This window comes from Ranitomeya variabilis, chromosome 5, assembly GCF_051348905.1.
Source record: "Ranitomeya variabilis isolate aRanVar5 chromosome 5, aRanVar5.hap1, whole genome shotgun sequence".
Taxonomy (NCBI): domain Eukaryota; kingdom Metazoa; phylum Chordata; class Amphibia; order Anura; family Dendrobatidae; genus Ranitomeya; species Ranitomeya variabilis.
The window spans coordinates 602146368-602168244 of NC_135236.1; positions in this window are offsets into that span (position 1 = coordinate 602146368).

The window sequence follows — 21877 nt, forward strand, 5'->3', positions numbered from 1 at the left end:
CTAGTTCTAACCCTAACCCTAGTTCTAACCCTAACCCTAGTTCTAACCCTAGTGGAAAAAGAAAAAAAATATATTTTCTTTATTTTATTATTGTCCCTACCTATGGGGGTGATAAAGGGGGGGGGTTATTTATTAATTTTTTTATTTTGATCGCTGTGATAGAACCTACCACAGCGATCAAAATGCACTTGTAATGAATCTGCCGGCCGGCAGATTCGGCGGGCGCACTGAGCATGCGCCCGCCATTTTGGAAGATGGCGGCGCCCAGCGAGGAGACGGACCGACACCGGGAGCCTCGGTAAGTATAAGGGGGGGGAGATCGGGGCACGGGGGGGGCGTCGGAGCACCGGGGGGTGACATAGGAGCAGGGGGGGAGCGGGCAGGAGGACGGGGGGAGCGGAGCACAGGACGGAGGGGACCGGACCCCATAACGGAGGACTGGGGGGGCGATCGGTGGGGTGGGGGGGGGGTCACTTCAGGTTTTCCAGCCATGGCCGATGATATTGCAGCATCGGCCATGGCTGGATTGTAATATTTCACCAGTTTTTTAGGTGAAATATTACAAATCGCTCTGATTGGCAGTTTCACTTTCAACAGCCAATCAGAGCGAACGTAGCCACGGGGGGGTGAAGCCACCCCCCCTGGGCTGAAGTACCACTCCCCCTGTCTCTGCAGATCGGGTAAAATAGGAGTTAACCCTTTCACCCGATCTGCAGCGACGCGATCATTCCATGACGCCACATAGGCGTCATGGGTCGGATTGGCACGGGTTTTCATGACGCCTACGTGGCGTCATGGGTCGGGAAGGGGTTAAAAAAGCACATGGACGGCATCCATGTGCGGTACATGTTTACACGCACCCATTGACTTTAATGGGTCCGTGTGATCCGTCTGACATGTCTCCCGTGTTTTACACACGCCGACATCTGCAGAGACACATTTAATGTGTCTACGTGTGTCAGTGTCTCCGGAACGTGAGGAAACTGTCACCACACGTGCCGGAGCCACTAATGAGGGCTGACCACTGGGCGGATGTGTGATTCTGGGCCAATGTACAGCCTTCTGTACAGGACGGTGCCCAGATGAGGCCGAAGGTGGTTTCTTATTCGTCAGTTTCTTGTTCATCAATTTTTTCTTTTTTTTTTATAGGTTTAACAACAACTAATAAGCATCACAATAAACATACAATGCAGCGAGCTGCCCTGATGTGAATACACTTAACAACCAAAATTATACAACTGGCACAAAAATGGGCATCAAAGTGGGCAACGAAGGGCAGTAGTGAAAGGGTTAAATGATGGTGGGCCACTGAGCTCACACTGCAGACATATAGAACAGGGAGCCCCACATCAAAAACAAGTCTCTCCAGCCTGGCCCAAAGGGGTTCTGGGCATCAGAACTGACATCAAAGTGGGCAGCCAGCCGATTTTCACAGATTTGAATAAGTAACATGTTTTTATGGGGTTAAATGACTTTGGGCCACTGATCTGACACTTAAAATACACAGATAGTGGTGCCCTGCATCAAACCCAGGTCCCTCCAGCCTGGCCCAAATGGGTTCTGGGCATCAGAATTGGCATCAAAGTGGACAAACAGCCCATTTTCACAAATTTATATTCCGAGTGTGAGATCAGTGGTCCAAAGTCATTTAACCCCTTAAAAACATCAGTTACTTATTCAAATCAGTGAAGATCATCTGAACACTTTGATGCCAATTCTGATGTCCAGAAGCCATTTGGGCCAGGCTAAAGGGATGTAGGTTTGATTCAGGGCATCACTATCTGTATTCTTAGTGTGAGATCAGTGGCCCAAAGTCATTTAACCCTTTCACTAACGCCCTTTGGTGCCCACTTTGATGCTCATTTTTATGCTAGTTTTATAATTTTTGTGTTCGTGACGCCACCGGTGGTATTTGGTCAGTGGGGACCGACACTGCTCAAAGGGGTCCTCTGGGGTGATGTTATGGCAGCTAGGATGGTATAAGGCTCCCGGTGTGTAGATGAAGATGGTTGGTGGTGCGGTAAGAAACAGAGGACACAGGGTTTGCAGTCTCTTTACCTGGTTTACTGAATACTTCAGGCAGCCACAGTCCAGGGCACCAGTACAGGCAGGGTCCGGCTGGCTTGGAAGCGAGTTCAGAGTCCCCTTTACCAGGTGGAGTTAGAGGCCTTCCTACTAGGGCCATGGTGTAGTCCCTTGCTGCCTGTGGCTTCTGTCAAGGTCCTCACAGTTCTTTCTGTCCTCCTTAAAGGTGGGACACTAACCTGTATGGCAGGTGGCTCGAGCCTTTTTACAGGGTCTCTATCACAACCCGAGCTCTATGCGCCACTGTGTCTCCTGGGTATTAGGGTAGACAGGTGACTTGAAGTCCAGCTGTCCTGCCGGTTTCTGCTGTAAGTCTTGGAGTCCCTCACAACCTCGGTCTTCCGGCTACCAGTATCTGCGCTTTGCAGGGAGGTAGCCCCATCGCAGCTGTCCTCCCCAGTTGTCACTCTCCTGTGCTTTGCTCCCCTGCACGCTCACTACAATCTGTTCTTCCTTCTATGTTCTCTCTGTCCGGGAGCTGCGGCACTTTCTCGTGGCTGCACGGTCCCTCTGCTTCCTTCTCCTCTCTCTCTGACAGGAACTAACTGACTTTCCCTCCAGACCAGAATATATATAGGGGAGCACCCACAAGCTGGATCAGAGCTCCCCCTTCTGGCCTGGAGTGTGAACATGTTGTATGCTTGTGGTTACCTGATAAAGAAGATCTTCCAAGCGTGACATCACTCTCCCCGTGAGGAAAGCAATGCCACTGTAACAACCTGGACCCTGGGATTTACACTGACACAAGCTGAGGTCAAATGAATTTGTTGTTTTTTTCTGAAATTGACATTTATTTTCTTCGGGTGTGTGCACACGGTCAGTAATTGCAGCGCTTTGGATGTAGCACATGTCTGCTGCTGGTTATTGAACACAGGTCCACATGTGACCACTAAACCGTGCGGAATCATGCATACAATACATTGTATGGGGACATTTATCTTGTGGAGACTCGCATCTCTGCAAGATAGACATGTTGCGGTCTGGAAAGAGATCTTCCAAGCGTGACATCACTCTTACCGTGAGGAAAGCAATGCCACTGTGATAACCAGGATCCTGGGGAGTCACAGTCCCCCCCCCCATTAAATCCAGTACTCCTGGACTGGGAAAAGAAGAACAACAACAACAGGTTATTAAAGACTTACAAAAACATTTTTAGATGCTTATAAAGAGGTTAAACTATGGCTTCCTTTTATGGGAGGTAATTAATTCTTAAATGTTGCAGGAACATATATACATGGTATAGATAACTTTTTCAAAAATATAGAACTTTACTATAATATAGTATGAAATGGCAACTACCCTTGACGGGTATACTATCTTTAACATTCTCTTTACTGAAGTACCAAAGCATTGACTTTTACTTCTAATTTATAAAACTCTCACTGTACTATTCAATATTATCTGCATACTTTATCTCGCATATAAAACACTATTTACTTCCTGTAATGCCCACAGGGTGTGACAAGGTATAGTGGACTCACTAGACCACTGATGGTGCAGTGGCGGCTGTATACCCGATACTCAAAAGACAGGAGAGTGGCTCTCATAAACCAAAAGATATTTATTAACTTGGTAAAACAAAAAGGGAAAAGGTGTCAGAGGGAAGAACCTCTGGATCACGACACTGTACCACGTGGTGGAGCACCGGGCAAGGTGTACCCCTATACAGGGATTCCCCCATCACAACACCAGGTGGCCTGAATGCCGCGAAGCCAGGACCAGAGGACGACCCGTATTGACAAACTAGCAATACTGTAGAATACTTGGACTTGCTGGTGGAGAGAATCCCAGAACCTCCATGAAATCCAGAAAGGTTAATCCCACCAGTAGCAGGGTCTGGAGGATTCCGTGAGAAGAGGCAAGACCACTTGGAGTGGGAACCGAAGAGACCAGAGGAGTCCAGGATGGGAAATGCCAGAAGAGGACTCTGTGGAAATAGACATGAAAGTAAAGTGCAGAGCACAGCAGAGCGTGGCCTGAAGCAGAGGCAACAATCCAGAGAATGAACACGTTGCCCAGGCACCTCCCTTAAGGGGAGGAGGCTTTATATGCACAGAGCATCAAAGCACAGACAGCCCTAATAGCAAACAGGTGTCCTGCTGCTTCAAGTATGTGCAGGAAGCGGGGCACGGCTCCTAAGAGCATTTCCAGGAGACCTTGCCAAGAGGATGCAGGTTCTTAACAGAGAAAGGAGCCGCTGATCATCTGGAGCCACGGACAGGGTGAGTAAGGTTGTGTAATAGGCGCCGGTCTCCCTGCGCAGCGGAGACCGAACCTGCGGCTGAGGGCATGACACTTCCCTTACAGGATAACTTTTCTGACTGCATTAAACACTATCACTTTATTAAACTAAGTGCAACAAATTCAACATTTAAAAGTGCAATCAATATTTAAGTCATTTAATCACATTCAAACAGCAGCAGCAAGGAAGCGAGGGACCCGTCATAGACCTCCAACATTGGGTTTTTGGGTGGGCTACAAGGCGCAGTATCCTGACATGGTCTTCAGCGTCGCCAGATGGTTTTTCTTCAGGTCACTGTAAAACAAATCAACTCTTAATGCAAACATTAAGTAAGAGTTTATTTAAAGGTTCCACGTAAAACCAGTAGAAAGCACCTAAAGTAGTGCCAACTATGTGCAGGAAATTTTTGATCATGCTTAGTTCATGATTCTATAGTTCTGTTAAACTTAAACAACAGGAACGTAACCAACCAGGTTAACATTAAACTCTCTACAGTCATTTCACTTTTCTTATTTGATCTTACTGCTTTGGTAGCACCTGGACGCTACACTAACTCATATTGGGTTCCAGTCTTATTCCTGGGATAATGAAGATTTGGTCTGTTCCCACTATGAGGGTTTGAGTGCTGCTGCACTTTGTTTCTAGTTCAGTTTGTGTAGCCCGTAAACAAATTGAATGTTGTTTTGTCACTGTTGGAGGCACTGACTTGACCTCTGTAGATTTTGGGCTACACAACTTGCAGATGGCTTAGGCTTGGTTGATTTTAGTGCTACTGACTTGTCAGGATTGGCAGCTGTCAGTTTGCATTTTCTGACATTTAGGGCGTACCAGCCTTTTTCACCCCAGTGACGGGTGTAAGTCACATGATCCCCTGGCTTCAGATCCCTGTCCGGGTGCCCCTCCAGGAGGTGAGATTCGACGTCACGTTGGGTGACAAAAACTTCCGCCAATAGTCCAGCCTCCCTAAGGAAACCCCAACCTTTTTGAAGGTGGAAGGCCACTATAATGCCCTGTCTCCATGGGCCCCGGTCTAATCTTTTCACCCTACGGGCCTGAGCTTTGGCCCACAGATTGAGCTCCTCTATAGCCCTACGCCGACTTCACCCTCCTGCTCTTTCTTTTTCCACTTTAGTTCCAAACGCTGGCCATACTCCTCCCAGCTGAGGACTTCTACATGGGACTCCTCCGGTTGGGCCTCCTCAAGGAACCCAATCAGTTCTGCTCCCGAATTATCCCATTGGAATACTATCCCCTCTGTGCTCACCTCCAGTAGTGTGCCTATGGGTTTCAGCGGTGCTCTCATATACCCCTCCATACCGGATACCTGGTCCCAGGGAATGTTGTAATGACCCCAACCAGGTCGGGGGGCTGATGGTGTTGGGAGCGGGCCTACCAAGGTCTTGTCGGAGGCGATAGCAAGGTCAGTCACTGGAGCGGGGTCAGTAGCTGGGGCTGGAGCCCTCATTGGAGCGGGGTCAGTCACCTGGGCAAGGTCGTTCTCCATACCTGCTTCCGCTGTGATCCCTCCAGTGCTGGTCCGCTCTGCTGCTCAGGCCGTGGATGCTGATCGCTGGACAGGCCGCGGGTCCTCCAGCATAGTCTTTCTGCGCGGGGCCACCTTCCATTTCTTCACCGCGGTCAGCTTCGTGCTCAGGAGCTGGTGGCTCAGCTCCTCCACTTGCGCTACGGAGCTCTGGATCCACCAGTGTCGGTCGGTCCGAGTCCTCGTCTGCTGCTTCTCCACCCTCCAGGTGGCCACTGGTCACCATCTTTTCTTATGGGTCCGCAGCTGTACACACGCGCTGTTCCTGCTCTGTTCTCCGTGGGCGGGGCTTGTTCTTCCTCTCGTTCCAGTCATAACAGATCAGGAGGCGGACCTCCCGGCTGATGGACATGTCCTCTTTGTATAGCAATACTTGAAGGGGGCGTTCATGACTTTTCGCGCAGCAAAGTTAGTCTCTACCCACGATGGCAAGCCTTTCTTCTCTTGCGCTCCCCGTGGCGCTATAATGGCAGCAGTTTTGGCGGCAATTCACAGTCTCACAGTTAGGCACAGTCTATTAGGCGCACGTGACCCTCTTCAATGGGTCGGCCTATCCTGTTCGTGATGCCAAAGTGAAACACCCGCTAGGGCTGTGGGGCACTCGGTACCGGGTCCGGTACTTAGAGGGGGATGTCACGGTGGTGGCGAACCGGTCCATGGCACTGGGCACCCATGTTAAAGGGAATGTCTTTAAAAGGGGTTTTGAATAAAGTTTGTGTTCATGACGCCGCCTGTGGTATTTGGTCAGTGGGGACCGACACTGCTTAAAGGGGTCCTCTGAGGTGATGCTATGGCAGCTAAGATGGTATAACTTCCCACAGGTGAAGTTGGGTCCCCAGGGCTCCCGGTGTGTAGATGAAGATGGTGGGTGGTACGGTAAGAAACAGAGGACACAGGGTTTGCAGTCTCTTTACCTGGTTTACTGAAGATTTCAGGCAGCCACAGTCCAGGGCACTAGATCACAGGTACAGGCAGGGCGAGTTCAGAGTCCCCTTTACCAGGTGGAGTTTGAAGCCTTCCTACTAGCGCGGTGGTGTAGTCCCTTGCTGCCTGTGGCTTCTGTCAAGGTCCTCACAGTTCTTTCTGTCCTCCTTAAAGGTGGGACACTAACCCATATGACAGGTGGCTCGAGCCTTTTTACAGGGTCTCTAACACGACCCGAGCTCTATGCGCCACTGTGTCTCCTGGGTATAAGGGCAGACAGGTGACGTGAAGTCCAGCTGTCCTGCCGATTTCTGCTGTAAGTCTTGGAGTTCCTCACAACCTTGGTTATCCGGCTACCTGTATCTGCGCTTTGCAGGGAGGTAGCCCCATCACAGCTGTCCTCCCCAGTTGTCACTCTCCTGTGCTCCCCTGCACGCTCACTACAATCTGTTCTTCCTTCTATGTTCTCTCTGTCCGGGAGCTGCAGCACTTTCTCATGGCTGCACGGCCCCTCTGCTTCCTTCTCCTCTGTCTCTCTGACAGGAACTAACTGACTTTCCCTCCAGACCAGAATATATATATAGGGGAGCCACCCACAAGGAGGATCAGAGCTCCCCCTTCTGGGCTGGAGTGTGAACATGTATGCTTGTGTTTACCTGGTGAAAGAGATCTTCCTTCGCTTCCAAGCGTGACATCACTCTCCCCGTGAGGAAAGCAATGCCCGTGCGACAACCAGGACCCTGGGGTGTCACATATAGGACGGTGCCCAGTCACGCTATATGGTACTACACTCCTGTATGAGTCTATAGGATGGTGCCAAGTCACACTATATGGCACTACACTACTGTATTTGTCTATACAATATTGGCCAAAAGTATTGACACCCTTGTAATTCTGTCAGATAATACTCAGTTTTTTCCTGAAAATGATTGCAAACACAAAATATTTGGTATTATTACCTTCATTTAATATGTCTTAAATGAAAAAAACACAAAAATAATTGTCCTAAAGCCAAATTGGATATAATTCAACACCAAACATAAAAAAAGCGGTGGACAAAAGTATTGGCACCGTTTGAAAAATCATGTGATGCTTCTCTAATTTGCGCAATTAACAGCACTTGTAACTTACCTGTGGCACCTAACAGGTGTTGGCAATAACTAAATCACACTTGCAGCCAGTTGACATGGATTAAAGTTGACTCAACCTCTGTCCTGTATCCTTGTGTGTACCACATTGAGCATGGAGAAAAGAAAGAAGACCAAAGAACTGTCTGAGGACTTGAGAAACCAAATTGTGAGGAAGCATGAGCAATCTCAAGGCTACAAGTCCATCTCCAAAGACCTGATTGTTCCTGTGTCTACTGTGCGCCTTGTCATCAAGAAGTTTAAAGCCCATGGCACTGTGGCTAACCTCCCTAGATGTGGACGGAAAATAAAAATTGACAAGAGATTTCAACGCAAGATTGTGCGGATGTTGGATAAAGAACCTCGACTAACATCCAAACAAGTTCAAGCTGCCCTGCAGTCCGAGGGTACAACAGTGTCAACCCGTACTATCAGTTGGCATCTGAATGAAAAGGCATTGTATGGTAGGAGACCCAGGAAGACCCCACTTCTTACCACGAGACATAAAAAAGCCAGGCTGGAGTTTGCCAAAACTTACCTGAAAGAGCCCAAAACATTTTGGAAGAATGTTCTCTGTCAGATGAGACAAAAGTAGAGCTTTTTGGGCAAAGGCATCAACAGAGTTTACAGGAGAAAAAAGAGGCATTCAAAGAAAAGAACACGGTCCCTACAGTCAAACATGGCGGAGGTTCCCTGATGTTTTGGGGTTGCTTTGCTGCCTCTGACACTGGACTGCTTGACTGTGTGCATGACATTATGAAGTCTGAAGACTACCAACACATTTTGCAGCATAATGTAGGGCCCAGTGTGAGAAAGCTGGGTCTCCCTCAGAGGTCATGGGTCTTCCAGCAGGACAATGACCCAAAACACACTTCAAAAAACACTAGAAAATGGTTTGAGAGAAAGCACTGGAGACTTCTAAGGTGGCCAGCAATGAGTCCAGACCTGAATCCCATAGAACACCTGTGGAGAGATCTAAAAATGGCAGTTTGGAGATGGCACCCTTCAAATATCAGGGACCTGGAGTAGTTTGCCAAAGAAGAATGGTCTAAAATTCCAGCAGAGCATTGTAAGAAACTCATTGATCGATACCGGAAGCGGTTGGTCGCAGTTATTTTGGCTAAAGGTTGTGCAACCAAGTATTAGGCTGAGGGTGCTAATACTTTTGTCTGGCCCATTTTTGGAGTTTTGTGTGAAATGATCAATGTTTTGCTTTTTGCTTCATTCTCTTTTGTGTTTTTTCATTTAAGACAAATTAAATGAAGATAATACCGAAGAATTTGTGTTTGCAATCATTTTCAGGAAGAAACTGAGTATTATCTGACAGAATTGCAGGGGTGTCAATACTTTTGGCCATGACTGTAGGATGGTGCCAAGTCACACTATATGGCACAACACTGCTGTATGAGTCTATAGGGCAGTGCCCCGTCATACTATATGGCACTACACTGTTGTATGAATCTATTGGACAGAGCCCAGTCACACTATATGGCAGTACTTCTGTATGAGTATATAGGACAGTGCCCGTCACACTATATGGCACTACACTGCTGTATGAGTCTATAGGACGGTGCCCAGTCACACTATATTGCACTACACTACGGTATGCGTCTATAGGACGGTGCCCAGTCACACTATATGGCACTACACTGCTGTATGAGTATAGGACAGTGCCCAGTCACACTATATGGCAGTACACTACTGTATGCGTCTATAGGATGGTGCCCAGTCACACTATATGGCACTACACTACTGAATGAGTCTATAGGATTGTGCCCAGTCACACTCTATGGCACTACAATGCTTTGAGTCTATAGGACGGTGCCCAGTCACACAATATAACACTACACTGTATGAACGTAAATTCGTTGGACAAGTTACCTCACAATTATCAGAGCACAGTCGTGTCAAGACCAAATAATATCTATACTGACATACTGTATATAAATTTAAACTCCTATGTATTGTACTGGTTGGTTTAAACAACATATATGGGACAAACAAATAAGGGGCATGCAATTTAATTTATAATATGCATATATATTGTATGTAGTCAATATTATGCATCTGTGGTGCCCCAGGCTCCTGGTCGTCACAGGGTCATTGCTTTCTTTACGGGGAGAGTGGTGTTATATTTGGAAACGATGAAGGATATCTTTTATCAGGTAATCACCATACACACAACATATTCACACTCCAGGTCACAAGGGGGAGCTTTTGATCCTATTTCTAGGTGACTCCCCTGCATATGCAGATATATTGTGGTTTTGGAGGGAAGTTAGTCAGATTCTGTCAGAGGACAGAGGAGGAAGCAGTCAGACATAGAGTGACGGAAGGACTGAAGGAGCCGTGTAGCTAGAGTTGCTACAGCTCCTAAAGAAAGAGAATTAAGAAGGAAAGGACAGCTTGTGGAAAGTGTGCAGGAGGGCGAAGCACAGGAGAGTGATATCAGGGGAGACCAGCTGCGAATGAGCTGCCTCCCTCTGAAGCGCAGATCACCGATAGCCAGAACACTGAGGTTGTAAGGAACTCTAAGACTTACAGCAGAGACCGGCAGGACAGCTGAATTGCAAGTTACCTGTCCGCCTCAATACCCAGGAGGCACAGTGATGCATAGAGCCCGGGGCATGATAGAGTCCCTGTAAAAAGGCTCGAGTCACCTGCCATGCGGGTTTGTGTCCTATCCTATATGGGGGACAGAGAAGAACTGTGAGGACCTTATCAGAAGCCATAGGCAGTAAGGGACTATAACACCACCGCGCTAGAGGAAGGCTTTTATCTCCAACTGGTAAAGGGGAACTCTGGATTCGCTTCCAAGCCGGTCGGACTCTACCTATCCTGTGATCTGGTACCCTGGACTGTGGCTGCCTGAAGTCTTCAGTAAACCAGGTAAAGAGACTGCAAACAATATATCCATCAGCTTCTGGAATGTGGCCAGAGCCCCATGTAACCCAAAAGGCAAGACGATATAGTGATAGAGACCCTCTGATGTTATAAAAGCGGTCTTTTCTTTCTCTGATTCTATTACCAGGACCTGCCAGTAACCTTTGGTGAGATCGAGTGTGGTGAAGTACTGGGCCTCCCCCACTCTCTGAATTCTCCGGGCTTCTGGCACCTGGTATGGTTTCGTCCGTACCCTTACCTGAGGCTCTGTGACAATGTCATACTGGATCACTGAGGTCTGCCCCGGCACCTCTGAAAATACATCTGTATTCTGTTGCACCAGAACCCGAGCCTCCCATCGCTGCTTGTTGGTGTGAGCGTAATTTATTTTAACCTAACCCCCGGCCGCGTCCTTGGCCAGTGACAGAGGGTTCTCCATTGGCACGACCGAAGTCGCCTCAGTAACCAAACATTCCCGGTTCTTCCAGGCTTTTAGCAGGTTGACATAGTACAGTTGCTCAGATTTCCTCTTTCCGTGTTGGTACACTTTTTAATTCACTTCTCCCAACTTCCCCCATATCTCATATGGCCCTTGCCACTTGGCCATGAGCTTACTGTCTGTGGTGGGCACCAGTACCAACACCCGGTCACCTTCTTTAAAGGTCCTGACCGTGGCTCTCCTATGATACATACGGCTCTGTGCGACCTTGGCATCCAACAGATGCTCCTTGACTATGGGTCTGACAGCCGCAATCCGGTCCTGCATGCTCGCCACGTGCTCAATCACACTCCGATACGGAGTTGGCTCCTGTTCCCATGTCTCCTTAGCTACGTCAAGCAGTCCCCTCCAATGCCTGCCATACATTAGCTCAAACGGTGAGAAACCTGTGGTACCTCACGAATAGCGAACATTAGATAGGGCAATAACATGTCCCAATCCCTCCTATCCTTGGAGATCACCTTTTTGATCACGGCATTGAGGGTCTTGTTAAACCTCTCCACCAACCCGTCGGTTTGTTGGTGACACACCGACGTTCGGAGCTGTTTAATGTGGAGCAGCTTACATAGCTTTCTGGTCACCATGGACATGAAAGGAGTCCCCCAATGCTTTATCATCATACCACCGAACAAAAAGTGGAATTACACGCGATCAAAAAGACAGACATAAATATGATACTGCTGAAAATGTCATCTTGTCCTGCAAAAAAACGAGCCACCATACAGCGCCATCAGCGAAAAAATAAAAAGGTTATAGCTCTCAGAATGAAGCGATGCAAAAATAAGGGCCTCCACATAGCAGGGTCATCCAGGTCTTCAAATGTTCCTCTTGATATTCAGAGTCGTCCTGGCAAGGTTTAGTGTGTGGAAATGTTCTAGAAGTCCCTTCAATCATTGCTTTGGCAGAGGTATCAGCAGAGCTCCGGTCACCTGTGACTTACATCGAAGAGCTCCAGGCCACGCCTCCTGTTTATTTTTTTTGTGTGTATTGGAACAACACAAAAAAAAAAAACAGAAGAAAAAAAAAGCAAATTGGACATAATTTCACACACAAACCCCCAAAGTTGGCTGAACAAAATTGTTGGCACCTTTCTAAAATTGTGGGTAGCTTTATTTCAAGCATGTGATTCTTGTTCAAACTCACCTGTGACAAGTAACCGGTGTTAGCAATATAAAAATCACATCTGAAACTAGATAAAAAGGGGAGAAATTGACTCAATATTTGAATTGTGCGTCTGTGTGTGCCACACTAAGCATGGAGAACAGAAAGAGGAGAAGACAAATGTTTGAGGACTTGAGAACCAAAATTGTTGAAAAATATGAACAATCTCAAGGTTACAAGTTCATCTCCAGGGGAATGGTTTGCTGGAGGACAGAGGAGGATGTGTTTTTCTGAGTAACTCTGTTTATTTCCAAATAAGCGACTTTCTGCTTCTAAGTGGACTACTTCAACACATTGAATTTGGAAAACTTACAGGATCATGCCTGAAGTGAATACCAGAAAATATATCTGTTCAACAAGGATTAATAATCGTTTTAACCCCCAAACCCAGTAAGCAGCTGGGGTCCACAAGCCAGAGAGCTGCTGATCTCCCCAAGATGACAATCAAGCACAAAGCGGGCTGCCACTTCACTCAGAAGCTAGTTTCCCGTGACCAGTCCAAAGAACCTAAAATTATTCACAATGACAGGACTCACAGATCTGCAGCCCCAAGACCCAGCAGTAATTCACTATGGGGATGCCGCAATGGAAGCTGTATTTCCCGACTAAAGACATGGACTGCAGACTTACCTATAATTTGTATGGGCACTAAATTGGCATATTTCAGATTTTCCAGAAAAAAAGCCTTGCGTGGATGTTAAAAAATAGTCACTGCCGCTGTAGATGAATTCATTGAGAGGTGCAGTTTCTACAATGGGGTCACTTTTTGTATTTTCTCCTGTTCTGGTACCTTAGGGGCTCCTCAAATGTCTCCAGCAAACTATTTGAGGGCTCCAAAAGCCAAATCGCATTCTTTCCATCTCAGCTCTGAAGTGTGGCCAAACAGTAGTTTCTGACAACATATGTGGTATCACCGCGTTCGAGAGAAATTGCACAATAAATTGTGGGGTCCAATTTCACTTATTACCCCTTGTGTAACTAACAAATTTACAGCTAATGAAAAAAATTAATTTTTACCACTAAAATGTTATATTTCCATTTGCCAATGTTATAAAATTCTGTGAGGCACCTGTATGTTCAAAATGTTCATGACACCCCTAGAATTCTTTTAGCTGTGAAGTTTCCAATATAGGGTCACTTGTGGTGGTTTCTGCTGTTCTGGCATGTCAGGGTCTCGGCTAATAGAGCCCACAATCTATTCAAATGAAATCTGCTCGATAAAAGCCAAGTATCGCTCTTTATCATCTGATCCCTGCCGTGTTGTCAAACAACATTGTACAATCACATATATAGGTCACAATCACTAAAAATTGCATAACAAAATATGGGGTCCATTTTCTCCTATTACCCCTTAAGGTAATTATAAATTTGGTACTAAAATAGTATTTTTAGTGGAAAAAAAATAAAAAATTTTGTTTTCACATCTAAATATTACAAAATTTCATGAATCACCTGTAGGTTGAAAATACCCAGTACGCCCCTAGATGAATTCCTTGAGGGGTCTAGTTTCCAAAATGTGGTCACTTGTGATGGGGTTTGTGCTGTTTTGGCATGCCAGGGCCGCTGCAAATGTGAAATGTGTCTATTCAGACAAATTTAAACTCCAAAAATCAAATGGCACTCCATTTCCTTTCCAAGGCTTGCCATCTGCCCAAATAGATACAAATCAGTAGAATACATGGTCTGTCCTAGTACTCATATCCATTTAAATATACACATAGTGTAGTGTTGTGAATTTGGTTTTTGGGCTCCCCCGGTGGTCGCTGGTGGTACTGGACTTGTGTGCTTCACTTTCTCTGTTCACCTGTTTTCATCAGGATGTGGGAGTATCCTATTTAGCCTTGCTGCTCAGTTATTCTAGTGCCGGCCATCAATGTAATCAGAGCCTTTCTGTTGCATGTTCCTGCTTCTAGACTACTATCAGCTAAGTTGGACTCTTAGTCCTAAGTTTGTTTGCATTTTTGTTCCAGTTCACAGTTATGTTATGTTTCTGTAGCTGGAAGCTCTTGTGGGCCGAAATTACCACTCCGGTGTCATGAGTTGACACATGAGTCTTAAAGTAATTTCTGGATGGTATTTTAATAGGGTTTTCAGCTGACCGTGAAGTTCCCTTTTGTATCTTCTTACTATCTAGTAAGCGGACCTCGCTTTGCTGAACCTACCTTCATACTGCGTATGTCTTTTCCTCTGAACTCACCGTCAATATATGTGGGGGGCTTCTGTCTCCTTTTTGGGGGAATTTCCCTAGAGGTAAGCCAGGTCTGTTTTTTCCTCTATTAGGGTTAGTTAGTTCTCGGGCTGGCACTGGGCGTCTAGGGATAAAACGTAGGCACGTCACCCGGCCACTGTTAGTTGTGTGGTAGGTTTAGCTCACGGTCAGCTCGAGATTCCATCACCCAAGAGCTAGTCTGTTATTTAAGTTCTCTGACGTTCCCTTGCCATTGGGAACCATGACAGTATGGCCGGCCAAGGGTTAAAACCGTTGGCAGAAGAAAGGAGAGAAAAAGAAGTCTGCAGATTTTTATTTTTTTTTCTTCTGAGCTTGCTCTATTGTTGACTCAGTTGCATTTCTGCTCTAATTGCAGCCTTTGCCTCTCTCTCTCCTTCTAATCCTTGAATGGCTCTGATCTCACCTGATTAAAATGGATCCTCAGAGTTTGGCTACAGGTTTGAATAATCTTGCTACAAAGGTTCAAAATTTACAGGATTTTGTTATTCATGCCCCTATATCTGAACCTAGAATTCCTATACCAGAATTTTTCTCCGGGGATAGATCTCGTTTCCTGAATTTCAAATATAATTGTAAATTATTTCTTTCCCTGAGATCTCGCTCCGCTGGAGATCCCGCACAGCAGGTTGGGATAGTGATTTCCTTGCTGCGGGGTGACCCTCAAGACTGGGCATTTGCATTGGCACCCGGGGATCCTGCGTTGCTCAATGTGGATGCGTTTTTTCTGGCTTTGGGGTTGCTTTATGAGGAACCTAATTTAGAGATTCAGGCTGAAAAGACCTTGATGGCCCTATCTCAAGGGCAAGATGAAGTTGAAATATACTGCCAAAAATTTCGTAAATGGTCTGTGCTTACTCAGTGGAATGAGTGCGCCCTGGCGCCGAATTTCAGAGAGGGTCTCTCTGATGCCATTAAAGATGTTATGGTGGGGTTCCCTGCACCTACAGGTCTGAATGAGTCCATGACAATGGCTATTCAGATTGATCGGCGTTTGCGGGAGCGCAAACCTGTGCACCATTTGGCGGTGTCTTCTGAGAAGGCTCCAGAAAATATGCAATGTGATAGAATTCTGTCCAGAAGCGAACGGCAGAATTTTAGGCGAAAAAATGGGTTGTGCTTCTATTGTGGTGATTCAACTCATGTTATATCAGCATGCTCTAAACGTACAAAAAAGGTTGATAAGTCTATTTCAATTGGCACTTTACAGTCTAAGTTTATTTTGTCTGTGACCTTGATTTGTTCATTATCGTCAATTACCGCGGATGCCTATGTCGACTCTGGCGCCGCTTTGAGTCTCATGGATTGGTCCTTTGCCAGGCGCTGTGGGTTTGATCTAGAGCCTCTGGAAGTTCCTATACCTCTGAAGGGTATTGACTCTACACCATTGGCTAGTAATAAACCACAATACTGGACACAAGTGACTATGCGTATGAATCCAGACCATCAGGAGACGATTCGCTTCCTTGTGTTGTACAATCTACATGATGTTTTGGTGCTCGGATTGCCATGGTTACAATCTCATAACCCAGTTCTTGACTGGAAAGCAATGTCTGTGTTAAGCTGGGGATGTCAGGGGGCTCATGGGGACGTACCTTTGGTTTCCATTTCGTCATCTATTCCCTCTGAGATTCCGGAATTTTTATCTGATTATCGTGATGTTTTTGAGGAGCCTAAGCTTGGTTCACTACCTCCTCACAGAGATTGCAATTGTACCATAGATCTGATTCCGGGCAGTAAATTTCCAAAGGGTCGTTTATTTAATCTGTCTGTACCTGAACATGCTGCTATGCGAGAATATATTAAGGAGTCCCTGGAAAAGGGACATATTCGTCCTTCTTCATCTCCCTTAGGAGCCGGTTTTTTCTTTGTATCTAAAAAAGATGGCTCTTTGAGGCCGTGTATTGATTATCGACTCTTGAATAAAATTACAGTCAGATATCAGTATCCTCTGCCATTGCAGACTGATTTGTTTGCTCGAATAAAAGGGGCTAAGTGGTTCTCTAAGATTGATCTCCGTGGGGCGTATAATTTGGTGCGAATTAAGCAGGGGGATGAGTGGAAGACCGCATTTAATACGCCCGAGGGCCATTTTGAGTATTTAGTAATGCCTTTTGGTCTTTCAAATGCCCCTTCAGTCTTTCAGTCCTTTATGCATGACATTTTCCGGGAATATTTGGATAAATTCATGATCGTGTATCTGGATGATGTTTTGATTTTTTCGGATGACTGGGATTCTCATGTCCAACAGGTCAGGAGGGTTTTTCAGGTTTTGCGGGCTAATTCCTTGTGTGTGAAGGGTTCTAAGTGTATTTTTGGGGTTCAAAAGATTTCTTTTTTGGGGTACATTTTTTCCCCCTCTTCCATTGAGATGGATCCTGTCAAGGTTCGGGCTATTTGTGATTGGACGCAACCTTCTTCGCTTAAGAGCCTTCAGAAATTTTTGGGCTTTGCTAATTTTTATCGTCGATTTATAACTGGTTTTTCTGATGTTGCTAAACCTTTGACTGATTTGACCAAAAAGGGTGCTGATGTTGCTGATTGGTCCCCTGCTGCTGTGGAGGCCTTTCGGGAGCTTAAGCGCCGCTTTTCTTCCGCCCCTGTGTTGCGTCAGCCTGATGTTACTCTTCCTTTTCAGGTTGAGGTCGATGCTTCCGAGATCGGAGCTGGGGCGGTCTTGTCGCACAAAAGTTCCGATTGCTCCGTGATGAGACCTTGTGCGTTCTTTTCTCGAAAATTTTCGCCCACCGAGCGAAATTATGATATTGGTAATCGGGAGCTTTTGGCTATGAAGTGGGCTTTTGAGGAGTGGCGTCATTGGCTTGAGGGGGCTAGACATCAGGTGGTGGTATTGACCGATCACAAGAATTTGATTTATCTTGAGTCTGCCAGGCGCCTGAATCCTAGACAGGCGCGCTGGTCGTTGTTTTTCTCTCGGTTTAATTTTGTGGTCTCATACTTACCAGGTTCTAAAAATGTGAAGGCGGATGCCCTTTCTAGGAGTTTTGAGCCTGATTTCCCTGGTGATTCGGAACTTACAGGTATCCTTAAGGATGGGGTGATATTATCTGCTGTTTCCCCAGACCTGCGACGGGCTTTGCAGGAGTTTCAGGCGGATAGACCTGATCGTTGCCCGCCTGGTAGACTGTTTGTTCCTGATGATTGGACCAGTAGAGTCATCTCGGAGGTTCATTCTTCTGCGTTGGCAGGTCATCCCGGAATCTTTGGTACCAGGGATTTGGTGGCTAGGTCCTTCTGGTGGCCTTCTCTGTCTCGAGATGTACGAGTTTTTGTGCAGTCTTGTGATGTTTGTGCTCGGGCCAAACCTTGTTGTTCTCGGGCTAGCGGATTGTTGTTATCTTTGCCTATTCCAAAGAGGCCTTGGACTCACATCTCTATGGATTTTATTTCTGATCTCCCTGTTTCTCAGAAAATGTCTGTCATCTGGGTGGTGTGTGACCGTTTTTCAAAGATGGTTCATTTGGTGCCCTTGCCTAAGTTGCCGTCCTCTTCCGAGTTGGTTCCTCTGTTTTTTCAAAATGTGGTTCGCTTGCATGGTATTCCGGAGAATATCGTTTCTGACAGGGGGACCCAGTTCGTGTCTAGATTTTGGCGGGCGTTCTGTGCTAGGATGGGCATTGATTTGTCTTTTTCGTCTGCGTTCCATCCTCAGACTAATGGCCAGACTGAGCGAACTAATCAGACCTTGGAGACTTATTTGAGGTGTTTTGTGTCTGCGGATTAGGATGACTGGGTTGCCTTTTTGCCGTTGGCGGAGTTTGCCCTCAATAATCGGGCTAGTTCTGCCACTTTGGTTTCTCCTTTTTTTTGCAATTCGGGGTTTCATCCTCGCTTTTCTTTTGGTCAGGTGGAGTCTTCGGATTGTCCTGGAGTGGATACTGTGGTGGATAGGTTGCATCGGATTTGGGGACAGGTGGTGGACAATTTGGAGTTGTCCCAGGAGAAGACTCGGCATTTTGCTAACCGCCGTCGTCGTGTTGGTCCTCGTCTTCGTGTTGGGGACTTGGTGTGGTTGTCTTCTCGTTTTGTCCCTATGAGGGTTTCTTCTCCTAAGTTTAAGCCTCGGTTCATCGGCCCGTATAAGATTTTGGAGATTCTTAACCCTGTGTCCTTTCGATTGGACCTCCCGGCATCTTTTTCTATCCATAATGTTTTCCATCGGTCATTATTGCGCAGGTATGAGGTACCGGTTGTGCCTTCCGTTGAGCCTCCCGCTCCGGTGTTGGTTGAGGGTGAATTGGAGTACGTTGTGGAGAAGATCTTGGACTCCCGTGTTTCCAGACGGAAACTTCAGTATCTGGTCAAGTGGAAGGGCTACGGTCAGGAGGATAATTCTTGGGTGACAGCCTCTGATGTTCATGCCTCTGATTTGGTCCGTGCCTTTCATAAGGCTCATCCTGATCGCCCTGGTGGTTCTTGTGAGGGTTCGGTGCCCCCTCCTTGAGGGGGGGGTACTGTTGTGAATTTGGTTTTTGGGCTCCCCCGGTGGTCGCTGGTGGTACTGGACTTGTGTGCTTCACTTTCTCTGTTCACCTGTTTTCATCAGGATGTGGGAGTATCCTATTTAGCCTTGCTGCTCAGTTATTCTAGTGCCGGCCATCAATGTAATCAGAGCCTTTCTGTTGCATGTTCCTGCTTCTAGACTACTATCAGCTAAGTTGGACTCTTAGTCCTAAGTTTGTTTGCATTTTTGTTCCAGTTCACAGTTATGTTATGTTTCTGTAGCTGGAAGCTCTTGTGGGCCGAAATTACCACTCCGGTGTCATGAGTTGACACATGAGTCTTAAAGTAATTTCTGGATGGTATTTTAATAGGGTTTTCAGCTGACCGTGAAGTTCCCTTTTGTATCTTCTTACTATCTAGTAAGCGGACCTCGCTTTGCTGAACCTACCTTCATACTGCGTATGTCTTTTCCTCTGAACTCACCGTCAATATATGTGGGGGGCTTCTGTCTCCTTTTTGGGGGAATTTCCCTAGAGGTAAGCCAGGTCTGTTTTTTCCTCTATTAGGGTTAGTTAGTTCTCCGGCTGGCGCTGGGCGTCTAGGGATAAAACGTAGGCACGTCACCCGGCCACTGTTAGTTGTGTGGTAGGTTTAGCTCACGGTCAGCTCGAGATTCCATCACCCAAGAGCTAGTCTGTTATTTAAGTTCTCTGACGTTCCCTTGCCATTGGGAACCATGACAGTGTAGTGACCAGGGCAGACCTGAACCATACAAGGACAACTGCATATATATACCACAAGAAAAAAGCACCAAAAACGCAGTCAACACGGTCCAATGATTGCAAATATAGAAAACACCTTTATTATGGGTAAAAACACAGGTATACAGCATGGCAGGAAAATGTCCCCCGCACAAACCCGCACACACATGTCACATAAAGGCCGGATGTAATGCAGTGCATTATAAGCCACAAAAGTAGCAAACATCCTGATGTAAGATCTTAATCATAATCGATATAGAAAGACATCTATCAGTGGACCTGTGACCATACAGATATAGATCAAATGATCAATTACATACCACAGTGGTAGGTCACGGTATATGGTACCCACGCACAGCAATCACAGCCTCCCCGACGCGCGTTTCGGCGATTTGCCTTCCTCAGGTGGGGTGCCCGGAGATGAGGGGCAGCAGTTAAATATCTTGTGGCCCGGAAGTAGCGGTGATCGCGCCGGAACATCCCCGCATCATCCCATATCCGGTCCGCATGGTCTGCAGGGCCGGAAACACACGGGCCCCATGTGATCCGCCCCACAAGACACTGCAGGAACCGGAGGCAAGGAGAGCACAGATGCGCATGCGCGAGAGGCCGTCGCGGCCATCTTGGAAGGGGGCAAAGATGTTGGCATAAAGAAAAACATCCTTACGGTGCACAGATAAATGCACATGCCATTGACCGCAGCAAAAACTAAACAATCATCATATATACAATATACAAAACCAGAATAATCAGCTTAGTGACCATCCCTATTTAAAATCCTTCATGTATGAGACAAAAAACTTTATTAAATCATTATTAAATATAAAAATAACAAGATAATATATATATACATATCAGAAACAACCATATGCAAAGCCATATCACCCATAACCACCAAAACTACCCATATGTAGACTCAATATAAATCCTATCCACCCTTGAGTCATCTATAACGGAAGTGAAATAGCAGCATCATATATCCGTATATAGTATATTGTACAAAAATAAGCTCCTCATTATGTACTTCAGAATGTCCAATATATGAAGCTGATGTATAGTAGAGGATATTGATGTTCATTCCAAGAAGATCAGAAGTGTAAATCAGATGGGTCCACATACAAATACTTCCCGTAGTGTAGTAGGGTGATTTTCACATAGGCAGGTCACAATCCGGGAACAGACTAAAATTATGAAACAATAAAACGCAAGTTAAAATCAAATGTAGACAGCATATGCGGGACAATACAGAGGAGAAGGTGCACAGCAGACCGGCGACTACAGAAATGGGGCGAACGACAGACCCTCATTTAGCCCCTCTGGTTGGACAGTATGTAGACGCCAAATCCAGCGTGTTTCCAACATCCCGAGTCTTTTGGAGAGACAGCCACCCCTAATGTTGATCTTGAGGGCATCGATACCCCTCACTCTCAACAACGTGGCATCACAATCGTGGTATGCTTTAAAATGCCTCGGCAGAGTTTTTAGTGTGGTCGCATCAATGTGGCCGGCGGCCGCCTGTATCCCCAACACATGCTCCCTGACGTGGACTTTAAACTGGCGGGTAGTAAGTCCGACGTATATTAATCCACAGGGGCATGTAGCGTAATAGATGACATATCTAGTGGTACACGTGATACGTTGTCTAATTGAGAACACCTGTGTGCCACTAGAGTTGGTAAAAGAATCGCTTTTATCAATGTTGGGACAGGCGACACACCGACCACACGGAAAACAACCCACCCTCGGTGTAAACCCATCCAGAAACGTCATTGGGGGCCGTACTTCATGGTGACTGTGGACCAACTGATCTCTTAGATTGGCAGCTCGCCTAAATGTAATAGATGGTCTTTTAGGGATAAACTTTTTAATTATTGGATCAACTTGAAGGATAGGCCAGGCCTTATCCAGGGCTCTCCTTATCTGATTGGCCTTAGAGTTATAAGTGGTGATAAACCTAATAT